The sequence below is a fragment of the Atractosteus spatula genome, chromosome 9 (genome assembly GCF_055471065.1).
Source record: "Atractosteus spatula isolate fAtrSpa1 chromosome 9, fAtrSpa1.hap1, whole genome shotgun sequence".
NCBI classification, from domain to species: Eukaryota; Metazoa; Chordata; class Actinopteri; order Semionotiformes; family Lepisosteidae; genus Atractosteus; species Atractosteus spatula.
Genome location: NC_142714.1, coordinates 31517330 through 31532838, shown reverse-complemented (window position 1 = coordinate 31532838; position 15509 = coordinate 31517330).

Sequence of the window (15509 nt, the reverse complement as noted above, 5' to 3'; positions counted from 1 at the left end):
TTAGAAACATCCTGTTTACAGTTTCCTTGTATTTTTCAGTTGTTTATGTATTAACTTAACATAGAATAATACAAAAATGGTCTGGTCTTTTAGTGCAGGATATTGTTCAATCTAAGCTTTTTAAAAAATGAAAGTGCTGTATAGTATGAATAGTGCAGGAAAACATTAATAAACATTTAATTTTTATTATTAAAATAAGATTTGTGTGACATCTATTATACCACACAGCTGTAGTCACTGTGCCACCTGTCAATTTTACAGAGTAGTGCAGTCCATCATCAGATTATATGAACAAATATAAATGGCTTTATGCAGTAGTGTTTTCCATACTGGCTTACACCTGACACAGTTTAAATAGCTGCGTCTGTTTAAATTTAAGATATTATTGTTACAGGCTAAGGTAGGTGACACAGAAGGGTCTCTAAGAATCTACACAGTGCAGTAACAACTCTCTCATCCTAGCGTTAATCCCGCATCAGCAGGGTCCGCTTGTCGGCATGGCCGTCTCAATTTGGTGGTTTGAACCAAATCTTTGAGCTGACGTTGCCAAAAAACACAACTGAGAATACTCCAACCGACACGTCACTCCACCTGCTGTCGGGGGGGGGGAGCTGAACAAAGTAATGTAGCCAATTCATAAAGAGGGATCATTAGGAGGCATGAGAAATTTGGTCAGGATGCCAGGGTTACACCCCTACTCTTTTCAAGAAACACCCTAGGATTTTTAATGACCACAGAGAGTCAGGACCTCAGTTTTACATCTCAGCTGAAGGACAGCACTCATTTTACAGTATAGCATCCCCATCACTATACTGGGGCATTAGGACCCATATGGACTGCAGGGTGAGCACCCCCTGCTGGCCTCACTAACACCTCTTCCAGCAGCAACCTTAGTTTTTCCAAGGAGGTCTCCCATTCAGGTACTGACCAGGCTCACACCTGCTTAGCTTCAGTGGGTTGCCAATTGTAAGTTGAAGGGTGACATGGCTGCTAGCTAGTGCAGTAACACCTAACTAGTGTCAATATTTCCACTTCCTAGAGCTTAAAAACAAGGGCTGCTTACTTAGTTGTGCTGGGTGTGAGATACACTGATTAAAATAATCTCCTGGTTTACCTTTGTTACTTCATCTCTGGGTAAATTATTACATGTGTTAAAAAAAGGAAGTATAAAAGACAGAAGACAGGAAAAGGGGAGAGAAGGGACCATGAGAGAGAAGGAGACAGGAGGCGGATCTATATGCATTTGCCATGTTGAATACTTGGTAAGAATCTGGGATTTTTCTGGGTGGTAAGGACGTTAGGCCACTAGAACACCTTGTCTGTAGATACTGTACTGTACATAAGGAATCTTGCATGTTACATAAAGTATAGTGTTTATGGCCATTGTTAATAAATATTTATTTAACCATGTGTGCCTGAATTATTGCTCTTTTCACCAAAACTGTGCCAGAGAACAAATAACTCACATGCTTTTAACTATAGCAACCACTTGGGTAATATTCTTGGCAAAATTATTTGCAAGTAGTGGGTTATGGTTATTTTTTTTACTTAATTACTAATCCCCTCACTCATTTCCTCATTTTCTCTATTTTTTAGAACCCACCATTTTTAGCATCATTATAATTTATAGTAAATCAGATGTTTATTACTTTATATTTTCAGGATTCACTGTCTGTTTGTTGATATAATCTTCGGTTAAGAGTTGCAAATTATGTTATTAAAGAACAACAAAAAAGTTAACTGACGTATAGATTCAGAAAGCATTTACATACATGATACATTTACAATTTGCTAATAACATGGGATTTATACAGATGCAGCCATTCAAACAAGCAGGGTACGCTGCGGTATAACGTGGTGGGTGTGTCGCATCAAAACGCGGTATAACGTGTCACCACGTCCGGAATCACCTTGTAAAACCACCAGGAGGAGCTAATAAAGCTTAACCTCTCATGTACAGCAATCACTGCTGAGGGACAATCTTTATTCAACTAAGAATTTAAGTTGTATACTCTTTAGACATTTAGACATTTAAATTTAAACTGTGTATTAACTGTGTATTACAGCATGTAAATCATCATTCATTAAAAAGTTGGTATATTTTATGAAAGCAAGATTGCTCAGTTGGGCAAAAGTACACAACCTACCTTTATCATAAATATTTTAATTATGCAGAAATATCTTATGCATCAAAGTCTTTACCAAAGATATTACTAATAGTATTAGTAATGAATGACCTTGGACAAGCTGTAAACACAAAGTATTACCCTGGTCCACATTCTTTGTAACCGTCTTTGCAAACGAAAATACTATTTTTTCATTGACAAAAAGTAACACCACAGCTTCTCGTTGATCCGATCACGTATTCGTTTCCAATCATACAAAGTAAATTTTGAGAATCTCCGATTCACCATGCATTTCACATGCTCATAAACGATATTAATTTAGGAACATAAACATATCATGTATACTGTATATGGCTGGTATTGGTATTTTACATAAAAAACACACACCAGTATTCCACTTTCTCCCGAAACATTTTAAGCATCAAAGTCTTACATGTGGTTATTTTGGAAATGTTTTAACTTGCTCCTTCTGAACAAATTAAGATTATATACTTTGTGAAAAGTGATAGTCTTTAACCTTTTCTGTGAATTCCCTCGTTATCGGCTTAAACAAATGCATACTTTTAGAATTTGATTAACAGGGAATATAATATGGAATAGCGTATCTAAACAAATTAATAACTATATAATTATATTCATGTACTGTCTGGCGGAATAAACTGAAGAGTTAGTTAACGCGACACAGAATTATTAAGAATTATCACCTCTTTTTACACTTGAGAACAAATGAGAACATTCCACTCAGTTTGGCATGCCTGTAGCATTTTCACGAAACCTTCTAGAGTTGTGAGAATACTTCCTTTGTGTATAAAGTACATTGTGAATGTTTTCACAGCCTTCACTTTGTTGTTTTTATGCCATTTTTTTGACCACGCACAAATATTCTTATGTCCATATCTTCGCAAGGGAATGAGTGCGAATTTTAATACTAATTAAATGACTGCGGGCACTTTCCACCCCCTCTACTCTTCTCAGAGTAGAATAGGCTAACCTTCGGTGGATGTTTTGGGTTTTGCTTGTTCACATATCTCCCCTTTTTATAAAACGACATGGTTGAAAACTGTTCCAGTGCCACTGTTGTTTCAACAGTGAAAAGTATATCATGAAATGCCTCTCCCTGTTCAATCCATTGGAAAAAAGAAAAGAAGCATAAAGCGTCTGATGGTCATAAATGATAAAATTTTAGGAACAGCATCAGAGATATTTTTTAACTGCACTGCATCGGGGAGAATACCATAGTGCTTTTTTTTTTTTTTTACTCCCTGGCGGAAATGGGCTTCCATAAGAATCAGTATAGCTTCTGGGAAATACATTTTTCCTGCATTAAAGTTTAACTCGTTCAGAGCGCCCTACATTACAAACTCCAAGCGTTTTATTTTGAGCTGAAGACCCTCAAACCTGAAGAAGGATTCACAACCGAAACTTTGCAGGCTGACACGGCTACCCACCAAAGTAAATGTATTACAGTAAATGTTTATATCATTATATCTAATGTTTTATTTCTTTTTTTAAAAATGAAAAAAATCATTTGCCCAGCCTAAGAGAGGGGTCTGCTCTCATTGACAGCTTACACTCCTCTATACACTCAAGTGAAAAATTAATAATGCCAATGTAAACTTCGTATTTACAATTTGTTGATAATAAAAATGTTAAGTTCTCTAAAGCTTTCTCAGTCAAGTATGATAATTTATCTAGGGAGCTGTGTAAGCATGCGTAGGCAGCAAAAGATCAGCTAAACTGGGAAGAAAACGCTTTCAGAGAAAATGTTTCAGGTGTAAAGAATGCAGATCCACAATGCAATTTCAACCAAACCTTTTTCCACACACCCTGCCCCCACTGCGATTAGAATATACATAAAGCACTGAAATCTTTAGAGTAGATGATCATGTTACGCAGATGTAGGCATAGTACGTTATTCAGGCTTTATGAACTCACACCTGGGATTCGATTAATTAGGGTTATTAATTATTAGAGTTCATAAAGCCTGAATGACGTACTATGCCTAAGTCTGCGAAACACCTTTTCTAGTTAATACTACTTCACTTTCTCGGGTGTGATTTTTTTAGGCAAAAACCAGGCTAACAGGCTTGTTTTGCGATCTTCCTAAAATTGTTAAGCACAGTGTCAAAATGTTTCCATATGAAAGGAGTCATATGAAATGCAGTAACGTCACTGTCCTGAGGCGTGTGTGTGTGGCAGATCTGTGATGTGGTTGAGTTTAAATTGTGGTGAGCCTCTGATTGGGGGAAAAAAGACCTGCTGATCTGTTCTACATACCAGGAAAACAACATAATGTGATTTTTTCTATTCAAAATGTGTATTGTAAACGTTTAATTAAGAAGTAAAAACCTTACAGCGTACACAGATTCTAAGCTAATCAGGAGGGAAAAAAATCACCCGTGTTTCATGCATAAAAAGTGGTTATTAACTATTGAAACCTGTTTTTATAGCTTTTAAAGTTTTAAAATGTCTAGGCAGGAACACATCATTATATCTTATATATGAAAAATATATAATATATCTTATATATGAAAAAGCGTGTGTCTGTGTGTGTCTCTCTGCACTCAGCTGTACTGAAAAATAAAGCACAGTTTTTCATTCAACGAGTGCCTTAGTCACTGTGTCCATCCTATATAATAATGCCACAATATTATAAACACCCCTTTAGGCTGGGCAATTGAATTTTTTAAGTTAAAAAAAATAAAAAATGAGATGTAATGATGTGTTCCTGCTTAACTTAGAAATTGCATGACTTTAAAAGCGATAAAAACAGGTTTTGATAGTTAATAGCCACTTTTTGTGCACGAAAAACGGGTGATTTTTCTTCCTCGTCATCGGATCTTTCTTGGAAAAATATCTTACCTGCTGCAATTCGGGCACAGAAGGGTTAAAAAGAAAGTCAGACAGGCAGGGGGGAGGGTGAGTTGTGAAACTGTTACCTGTCCTGGATAAAGTGGTTAGAAAATAGGTGGATTTACACCTGTGAAAAGCATTCCAATTTTAATGCGATATGGAAGACATTATTCATAAAAAATGATCTTGTACAGTCTGTAAACTGAAAATGTATGAAGGAGACCCATTGAGTATTGCCTCTTTTTACACTTGGAAGAACATTCCAATGTTAATGTGACACTGAAGATATTAATAACCTTTTAAATCTAAAGGGATCCACACAGTACATGTTCCTGCTAGCTATTCAGAGGGAAAGACAGTGACGTCACCATGCAGGTGAGCAGACACACCCTCTAATGTCAGGCGTATGCGTTAAATATATTTAGATCTTTGAATTAATATTGTTATTGATTTCTTTAGCCTCACAACATTGTCCAATAATACTCTTCTTGTGTCTAATTTTTAGTTAAGCAGGATTTGAGCTACAGACCATAAAAAAACAGGATTCACTTTTTTCACATATTGATGATAATGATATCAGTAGCAGTTTGAAACTATTCATTGTTATTAATAAATGCCTTAGATCAGAACATGTTGTGATATTTAGAAATATAAAAAAGTCAATGGAGTGTCCATAATATTGCTATTTTAGTTTTTCAAAGAAATGTTTGTTAAAAGAAAACCCATGGCAATAGCTGGATTTGAACACCTAACCTCTGCCTTATAAGTCAGTCACTTAAAACATCACACCACTGATGCTGTGATATGACAAGCAGTGGAACAGCCATACACATATACTGTTACAGTGCATGAATATAATTATATCGTTATTAATATCTTTACATACGCGATTCCATATTCTATTCCCTATTAATCAAATTCTAAAAGTATGCTTTGTTTATTCTGATAACGAGCGTATTCTCAGAAAAGGTTAAAACAATCATTTTTCACAAAGTATATAAACGTACAGTAATATGGTCAGAAGGAGCACGTAAAAACGTTTCCGAAATAACCACATGTAAGACTTTGATGCTTAAAATGTTAAGGGAGAAATGAAATACTGGTGTGTATTTTTTCTTTAAACTACCAAGACCAGCCACATACAGCACTACATACATATTACATACAGTAATATGTTTATGTTCCTAAATTAATATATTTTATGAGCATGTGAAAGGCATGGTGAATCGGAGATTCTCAAGACTTACTTTGCATGATTGGAAACGAATGTGTGATTGGATCAATGAAATGCTGTGGTGTTACTTTTTGTCAATGAAAAAATAAAGTTTTTTTGTTTACAAAGACGGTTACAAAGAATGTGGACCAGGGTAATACTTTGAGTTTAAAGCTTGTCCAAGGTCATTCATTATTAACATTATTACCTACTATTAGTAATATCTTTGTTAAAGACTTTGATGCATAAAATATTTCTGCATAATTAAAATATTTATGATAAAGGTGGTAGGTTGTGTACTTTTGTCCAACTGAGCAATCTTGCTTTCATAAAATCTACCAACTTTTTAATGTATAAAGATTAACATGCTGTAATACACAGTTTAAATTTAAAAGTCTAAAGAGTATTCAACTTAAATTCTTAATTGAATAAAGAGTGTCCCTCAGCAGTAATCGGGATTTGAAACTGGGTGTTTTCTGGTGACAGCTCAAATGCTGTATATGAGAGGTTAAGCTTTATTATCTCCACCTAGCACTTTTACAAGGTGATTCTGGATACTATTAACATGATCTAATTTGCATACAGTAAAATGCGGTATGACGTTGTAGCAGCGAGGCTTATTAAAGTACAGGAATTAAGTTTTCTGCTCCCTTGCCAGTCCCTCTCTCCTTCATCTCAGTGGTGCTTGATACAGAGAGGCCATTCCATTTGGTTCACAATTAAGATGTTTTTCTAGCTGATAGAGTGTCCTGATAAGGAACAACTCCCAAAGCTGAGATGACAAATGGTCATCTCTGACGCCTTAAAGTCTGAGATTCCAAGGGAGAGTGTGAATCAAAGTTTGTTTACAACTCTAACGTCAGAGGGTATGGTTACTCATCATCAGCCAATCAGGAACTGGTAGGGCAGGTTAACCCCATGTGGGTCTCTGATGTCCATGAAACTTTCAACCAATGAACAGTTCCCAGGAGCAGGACATTCTCGCAGCGCGCCTGCTGGACATTCAGCCTCAGGGCTCCTCCTGAACATCCTCAGACTCAGCCCGGACCACCACGTAATGGCCAGTGTGTCCAAGTAGCAGGACTTTCCTTTATTCTAAGAGTCGAGAACGGAGGTTGCCAGCGAGTAACCAAAGGATCCACCCGAGGTTAGCCAGCAGCAAGCCTCATGAACCCAATCTGAAGCTAAGGATTCAGGACTAGTGCTTCATCAGAAACGAATTGGTCTTCTTCCTGACCTGCTAGGACCCGCAGTCACTTTTATCCTGTGCACAAACTTTGCTAGTTTCAGCCAACACTAACTAGCATGTCTTCAGAGAGCATCAGCAGCACATCGCGCAGGAATCTCTCCCACCACGTCGTGCCGCAACAGCACTGCCTGGCACCGAGCCAGAAAGCGCCGCCGATTGGACAGCAACAAGCTTGCCACTGCTTCCTTGTGTCTGCAGGAGGTCTGAATCCACAGAGATTGGATGAGTATTCAAAATTCTGCATTACAGCTCGAGAATTCGTTACCTCAACCCCAGTTGATATCAATTTAATTCCTAAGAGTGATGTACTTACTTTTGAGTATCTAGTGTAGAAGTTGTAAACCAAGTTCATTTACGAAACGGTCTAAATAAATGATATACTAAACGTATGTCCCTCTTGGTATTTGTAACTCTTCGTGATTGAATATATGCCTCTTGTATTTTGCTAACCCTCACAATAAGATCTGTTATGTTTATATGCACATTTTATGTATTAATAAATGTATTTTCGTGTATTACTACCCGTGTGTGTGCGTTGTTTGAGTTATCCCGCAAGGTTGGATTATAATAGCCATCAGAAGAATCATTTGGTGACTTACTGCTACAATTAACAATTGTCCCAGTTAAGCACAAAACCCCTACATTTACTGGTGCCTCGTGAGAGGATGCCTACAACGTGATATGACGCGTTTCGCCCACCGCTCGTTTATAATGGCTGCATTTGTACATCGAGTATGACATTTTTCATGAACCTCATAATTTATATCAGTCTGATATAATTAATTAGGATTCTTTGAGTAAATATTCATTTCTTTTTGTGAACTAAACTTTGTCAAATGTGTTTTGAATAATAATTTAACTCTTATTATGTAAATATCAAGGTTTCAACTTGAAGAGTTGCTGGCCAGATGTTTCTTGTAGAGTTTAAACTTCTAGCTGAAGATGGAGTTGGGCTGTGTTGATCATAGCTGTCCAGTCTCCTTCAGTTGGCTGGTCTGTACCAGACATGTACCATGACATAGACAGATCATAGCTTCGCTTACTGCTAAAAAAGACTCCTCAGGAAACCTTGTGTTGTGCTGAAATTCACCTTTTAAACTGTTTTAAAAAGCATTTGACGAATCATGAGACAGGTGGGGAGAATTCGGTTCATCTCGGCTATCGCACAATTACTGAATATACTGTAATATTGATCTTAATTATCGATGAATCACAAGATTTAATTTGTTGCATAGAGAATTTTTCTATTTACATATAGACTCACAGTATTCCTACAGCAATATTTGCAGTCACATGGTTAGTGATGTTATCAGATTGTCAAGGCTCAATTGAAAAAGTGAAGCCAAGGTTTGACAGAATGAAGAGAGCAAAAAAGTGAGCTCTGCAGTACTTTTTAAACCAGAAAGTCACAGCTGGTGATTAATGATGTCATCAGGTGTACTGTAATTCTCCGCCTGCAGGTTTCTCATCTTCTAATAATAATTCCTTACACTTACATAGCACTTTTCTGGACATTTAACCCACAGCACTTTCCAGGTAATGGGGACTCCCCTCCACCACCACTAATGTGCAGTATCCACCTGGATGATACGATGGCAGCCATAGTGCACGAGTATGCTCCATACACACTAGCTATCAGTGGGGCAGAAATCATCTTCTGGATGATTGAACATGACCTCTGACCCAGAATGTTAATCCAGATAGTCTCCCTTAATGAGTACCAGACTGAGAAGAGTCATGTTGGAATATTCTACATTAGGGAGCCCGCTAATTAATCAATTTTATATGATATCCTGGTTTGCAGGTGCTGTGGTAGACCAGATGGCAAGGGCGTATAGTTTCTAACTGAAAGGTCCTGGGTTCTATCCCAGGTTGGGTCCAGTGATGTATCTTACTCTAATTCCTTCAAGATGGCTCCTAGGTCCACTCAGCCTGCTCTCCAAATGAGTACTGGGTGTTAATCCTTCCTGGGGTAATAGGCCAGCTGGAATGTAATACTGACCACTTCATTTCCACTTCTAGTGTCAGATGGTCAAGAAAAATGTTGACCCTTGCCCCCCATTCCCCCATGTGCCTTTATGGCCTGAAAAGGAGACCTACCTACCCTGGTCTGCATCATAGGTTCAGTAATGTTCAATCCTAATGTGTAACACAGGTGGCCAAGACACTAGGTCTGTCAATCCAACAGAAGGATTATTAGAAATACAAAAAAACATTTAACTCTTAGTGTAATAATTTGACTCGACACAACTAAGGATTGGCCTTTTATCTTTTGCCTGGACCAAGTGAGTGACTGAAAAAACAGTTTTAGATACAATTGTTTTGAAACCAGTAAACAGCTTAGTTCCCTGGTTGTTCATAGTGAGGGACTTGTGAAGAGGTCTAGTAAGCTCAGTGGAGTTTAGGCTTTGGTTTTGGTGGTTTTTTATTTTTCCTTGTACTGTAAATAATAAAAAAAACATTCTCTTTACCTTACAGCTGCTTTGTATGTGTTTTACCTTGACCCACCTATCAGTGTTCTTATTATGGATACACTGCAGGGTGTGTAACAATTCTTAAATCCTAAAAGACTTAACCATTTTAAAATCAATTTACCTGTAATATGTGCCTTGAATTTTAAATTGTTGTTAGTATTAGTTGTTTTAAGATTTTATTTTGAAAACACCCAGAAAATATTATTAAAAACTGAAATGGGAATGGATTATTTGTCTGTTTAAGGGAATTAATGCATGGATTTAAGATATGGGTGAGTGGGAGGCAAATAATAATAATAAGCTCTGTCTTCAATAACCAGACACATTATAAATCTCTAGCAGAATCCTAGTTGAATCTTTATATTGTTAAACATTTGTATGAGTAGAGAAATATGATACAAATTATAACAGTATTCACATTAAAGTTATCATATTACATAATGATTAATTATATCATTCATACTCTCTACAAGATAACTAATGGGCAAAGTAATTACATTTTCCAAGGGTTTATGAAATGTGAAAGTTGTAAGTAAACAATCACAGTGGGATACATCCCTGATTTCAGTAAGAGCTATTTAAAAATCAATTGCTAAATAGTTCAACATCTGTGTATAGGATGATAATTACAAAAAGAGAATCTGAGAAGTAGCAAACTTCCTTTAAATTGCATGACCTGACACCAGTTCTATTTAGTGGTACTACTATTTTATTGGAACAAGTAATAGGTTTATTCCATGCTGAAAAAAAGAAGAAAGAAAACACAACGTTTCAGCCATGGAGCCTTCTTCAGGTGTGAGTGAGACAAGGCAGTAGGCAAAGGTAATGTTGCGGGTAATGTAGCGGGTAATGGAGCCTTCTTCAGGTGTGAGAGAGACAAGGCAGTAGACAAAGGTAATGTAGCGGGTAATGGAGCCTTCTTCAGGTGTGAAAGAGACAAGGCAGTAGGCAAAAGTAATGTAGCGGGGCAAAGATAATGTAGCGGGAGAACAAAGGCTGGGAGTGAGGAGGAGTGAGAGGCGGGAGCAGGGGACAGAAAGAGAAACCAATCAAGAGGTGTGAAGTCAGAATAGGTGTAGAGAGGTATGAAATGAAACTTCCAATGAATGGAAAAAATTTAAAAGAAGAGTAGTCTGTCGTTAAGAGAAGGGGGAATGTGTGATTCTAGCTGCAGGATAAGTTTGGTTTCGGTAGTCTTTCTGATGTATGAGTTCGGAAAACCGTCTTTGAGAACACAGATGGAGAGATTCAGCATTCAGCACGGATTCAGCATGGAATAAACCTATTACTTGTTCCTTTGCAGCCTATGGATGCTGATGCAGCTACCCACCTGAACTACTACAGCCTACTGTTTTATTTATGCCTATAGATGTAAATCTCAAATCAAGAACTTAAATAGTAGTCATATCTTTTATCCACACATAAAACTATTGATGAAAACGTTCTAGGATCAAATGTTAAAATTAGGAAATTCTGTTTTGAAACTGATTATACTTTCCTAAACTACTAAAGGCTTCCTCCACTTCTGAACAAGAGCAAACCACAATAAACACAGATGTGTCTAATTATTTACATTTTTCTTGTTTTTACACTAAAGAGTATGCATTTTTTGTAACAAACAAATAATTCTGGACCCTGAGATGAATCTGAGCAAGTGAGGTTTATTGCATGCAAGGAACAATACAATCAAAGAATTGTACAAAGATTATACAGATGCAGCCATTCGAAATGCGCGGGCGATACCGCATTATTTTGCGGTGCGCTTTACACGGTCTACCGCAAGTTACCGTAAATTCTCCTATAATACCGCAATTAAAATAATAGTATCCGGAATTTCCACAAGGTGGAGCTAATAAAGCTCAACCTCTCATGTTTGAGCTGTCGCCATCAAAGTCTTTAACGAAGATATTACTAATAGTATTAATAATGAATGACCTTGGACAAGCTGTAAACTCAAACTATTGCCCTGGTCCACATTATTTTTTTCATTGACCGTCTTTGTAAAAGTAACACCACAGCATTCGCAATCACGCATTTGTTTCCAATCATGCAAAGTACAGTAATTTTTGAGAATCGATTCACCATGCCTTTCACATGCTCATAAAAGAGATTGATTTAGGAACATAAACATATTACCGTATGCAAACTGTACTGTATACAGTATGTATATGTATATTTAATGTCTTAACTGTGCCCGTTTAAGTATTGAATATTTATATGGAATTTTACCACTGAAGGGAAATCTTAGTACCTGAGCATAAAAAGAATAGGAGCATACTGTAACGCGTGTGAAGGCCATAAACGATATTAATTTTGGAACTTAAACATACAGTATATGGCTGGTCTTGGTACTTTAAAGAAAACATACACACCAGTATTCCATTTCTCCCTAAACATTTTAAGCATCGAAGTCTTTAACTAACGTGATACCGGAGTCAAAAAGTATACTTTTAGAATTTGATTAAAAGGGAATATAATATGGAATCGCGTATCTAAAGAAATGATATAATTATATTCATGTACCGCAACACAAGAATAGTACATGCCGTACATTGTCTGTTGCAAGGTAAATTGCAAAAATGCACTTGGAATCTGTCCAAGCCCTACTTTGTCAGGCATTTTCTTTTACTGCAACGGACATAAAAACTCCCTTGCTTTTAACAGAGCGTTTCATAATTTCTAACTACAAAAATTATTTAAACTGCGACACTTATCATTCAACCAGAGCTTGAAATATCACAAAGATCCTCTAGAGCACAGCAAAGACTGTATTAAAAGAATCGCGTATCTAAAGAAGATATAATTATATTCGTGTACTGCGACAGGGCTGTGTAGGGCTGTGTAGGGCTGTTTCACCTCTCTCTTCATGTGACTCTATTCAAAAGCCATTTAGCAAAGAGGGGATGAGAAGAGTGACAAACTAGTATACTTTAGATCTTTTTTTCTGAACCGGGGAAAATCTGATCATGTTTCTCTATAAAAATAATAAAAAACATTAATTTACATATCACCTTTAAAAGTGGCATCTGAAAGCAATACAGTAGATGGAAAAACAGTTAAAAGGACCAAAGTAAATACCAGACAAACAAACACGTTTTTAATAAAATGCTTTCATTCATTCAGCAGAGAGTGAGATGGACATCCAGAAGAGAGAGACACACACACCGGTTTTCATTGACAAAAAGTAATTGTTTTTTTACATTCCTCTTGTCTAACAGGAATGTTTTGTTTGTGGACAGACTGTTAGAAAAGAGCGCCTCCTTCTACGAAGCATTTCATTGATCCGATCACAAATTCTTTTCCAGTCGCACAAAGTAAGGGTTGAGAATCTCCGATTCACCATGCTACTAATGGTTTCCCGGAGATTGCAAGGCAAGGCACTTTTGCCTCTGGACCCATCGAAATTTACAGACGTGGTCCACCCCCAGTAAATTTCAAAAGTCACAAGATTTCCAAACACGGGGGCGGCGTAGCGGTCGGCTCTTGCTTTCCCGTCCAATGAAAGGCAGGTTCCTTTTGCAGAAGTCGGGAGACATTAAAGGCTTGCCACACCCGGACTGTTAAACCAACGCATTAGCACGTCAAACCCCATTGAGGAGCCGGGCGCAATAATTGTTTTGTCCCTTGATTTACTGATCTGCATTAATTACAGAAATCGTGTTCCTGCTCTTTGCAAACGACCTGGTCCTGCTTTCGCCCACAGAACAGAGGCTGCGGCAGAACCTGGCACTGCTGGAGCAGCACTGTCAGACCTGGGCGCTGACAGTCAATCTGGACAAGACCAGAGTTATGGTTTTCCAGAAAAAAAGCCAGACCTCAAGGAAACAGGTACAAATTCACACTTAACAACAACACATTAACACCTAACAACGGGAGCAGAGCCGAATTAGGCCAGTACCCACTATTGTTAAATGTACAGAAAAGAATATTAAAGTATTGGCTTTAGTATTAGCCATACAGAACATTAAAGTGCCCCTTTCCATTCAGCGGGTGTCTGAGCCGCTGTGTCCTATCTTCTGACAGTCGCTGTTGTGAATGTCTGTAGAGTGTATCTTATTTTTAGTACTATATTTTTATATTATATTCCCTATTAATCAAACTCTAAGAGTATGTATCGGCTTGTCCCCCCCTCCCGCCCCTCTCTGTGTACAGTAGAGCCTCCTGTCCAGCCAGCACATGTCCACAGACATTCACAACAACGACATATCATAAAACGTTTGCACATCTAGTTAAATTATTAGTTGTTTTTCAGGAAGTTAAAAAAACACTTGAATTACTTATCCAGTCTCTCGAAATAAAGTTATTTTTCAAGCAATGCAACAAACGTCGGGCAATGTGTTTTTTTTAATCCAAGATTGACAGCCACATCTTAAATCTTGTCAGTCAGCTCTTTTTTCTCTATTTGAATTGTGGCGATTCAAACAACCTGTGATAACAAGTGGTCTCAAAGTCATCGAGCTCACAGAGCTTCAACAACAGATGACAATTCCCTTAGTCCTTCCTTAGTCTTCCTGAAATTGTCGGATTATGAGTGAATAAAAGCATCTTATTAAAAACACGTTTGCGTTTGTTTGGGAGCTATATTATGTATTTTTCATATGTAAGATATAATGATGTGTTCCCGCTTACACATCGCACGACTTTAAAAGCTAGAAAAACAGGTTTTGATTCACATTATCTGGCGAGCCTTGTTTTGTCAAAGGACAGCACAAAAAAAACAGACAATACACGGTGGGGGGGCAAGCGAGAGAGAGAGTAAAAAAAAACAAATCACCCGGGGCAGAGACTCTGGGGGGATCATTGTGTGGTACAGAGCGGAGCTCAGTCAATCCAAACAAGTACAGTAGTAAAGAGAGAAAAGTCAACAATTGATTTAAGGACGATCTGTCAAAGTGCAATGAAATACAATATTGTTGTTGTTGCTGTTATTGTTGTTTTTATCCTGTAAAGCGTTTTGAGAAGCCAACTTTAAAGGCGATATATAAAAGCGCTGATTCTTATGGAATGTGTTCCGCCGGGGAACAAGTATAACCTTGTTCATGCACAAACAGTGGCATGTTACATTATTAATTTGGGTGTCTCCTCTTGCCAGAAAGCTCTAAATTGCATTTTGAGTGCGGTTTTTGACTTTTTTTAAATTGCAACCCGTAAATAAAGCTGATACTGTTTAGACTTATATTAGGATTATATACTTTGTGAAAAGTGATAGTCTTTTAACCTTTTCTGTGAATTCGCTTGTTATCTAACAAATGCATACTTTTAGAATTTGATTAACAGGGAATATAATATGGAATTGCATATCTAAACAAATTAATAACGATAATTATATTAATGTACTGTCTGGCGGAATAAACTGAAGAGGTTAGTTAATGCGACACGGAATTACTTTCCACCCCCTCTACATTCTCAGAGTAGAACAGACTAACCTTCTAATGAAAGACGGTCCACCCCCCACGGACAGGAAAAGTGCCCACAGGCACTTAAACTTAATATGGTCAGTAACAGTAAACAGCAACATGGTCAGAAGGAGCACGTACAAACGTTTCCGAAATAACCACATGTAAGACTCTGATGCTTAAAATGTTTAGGGAGAA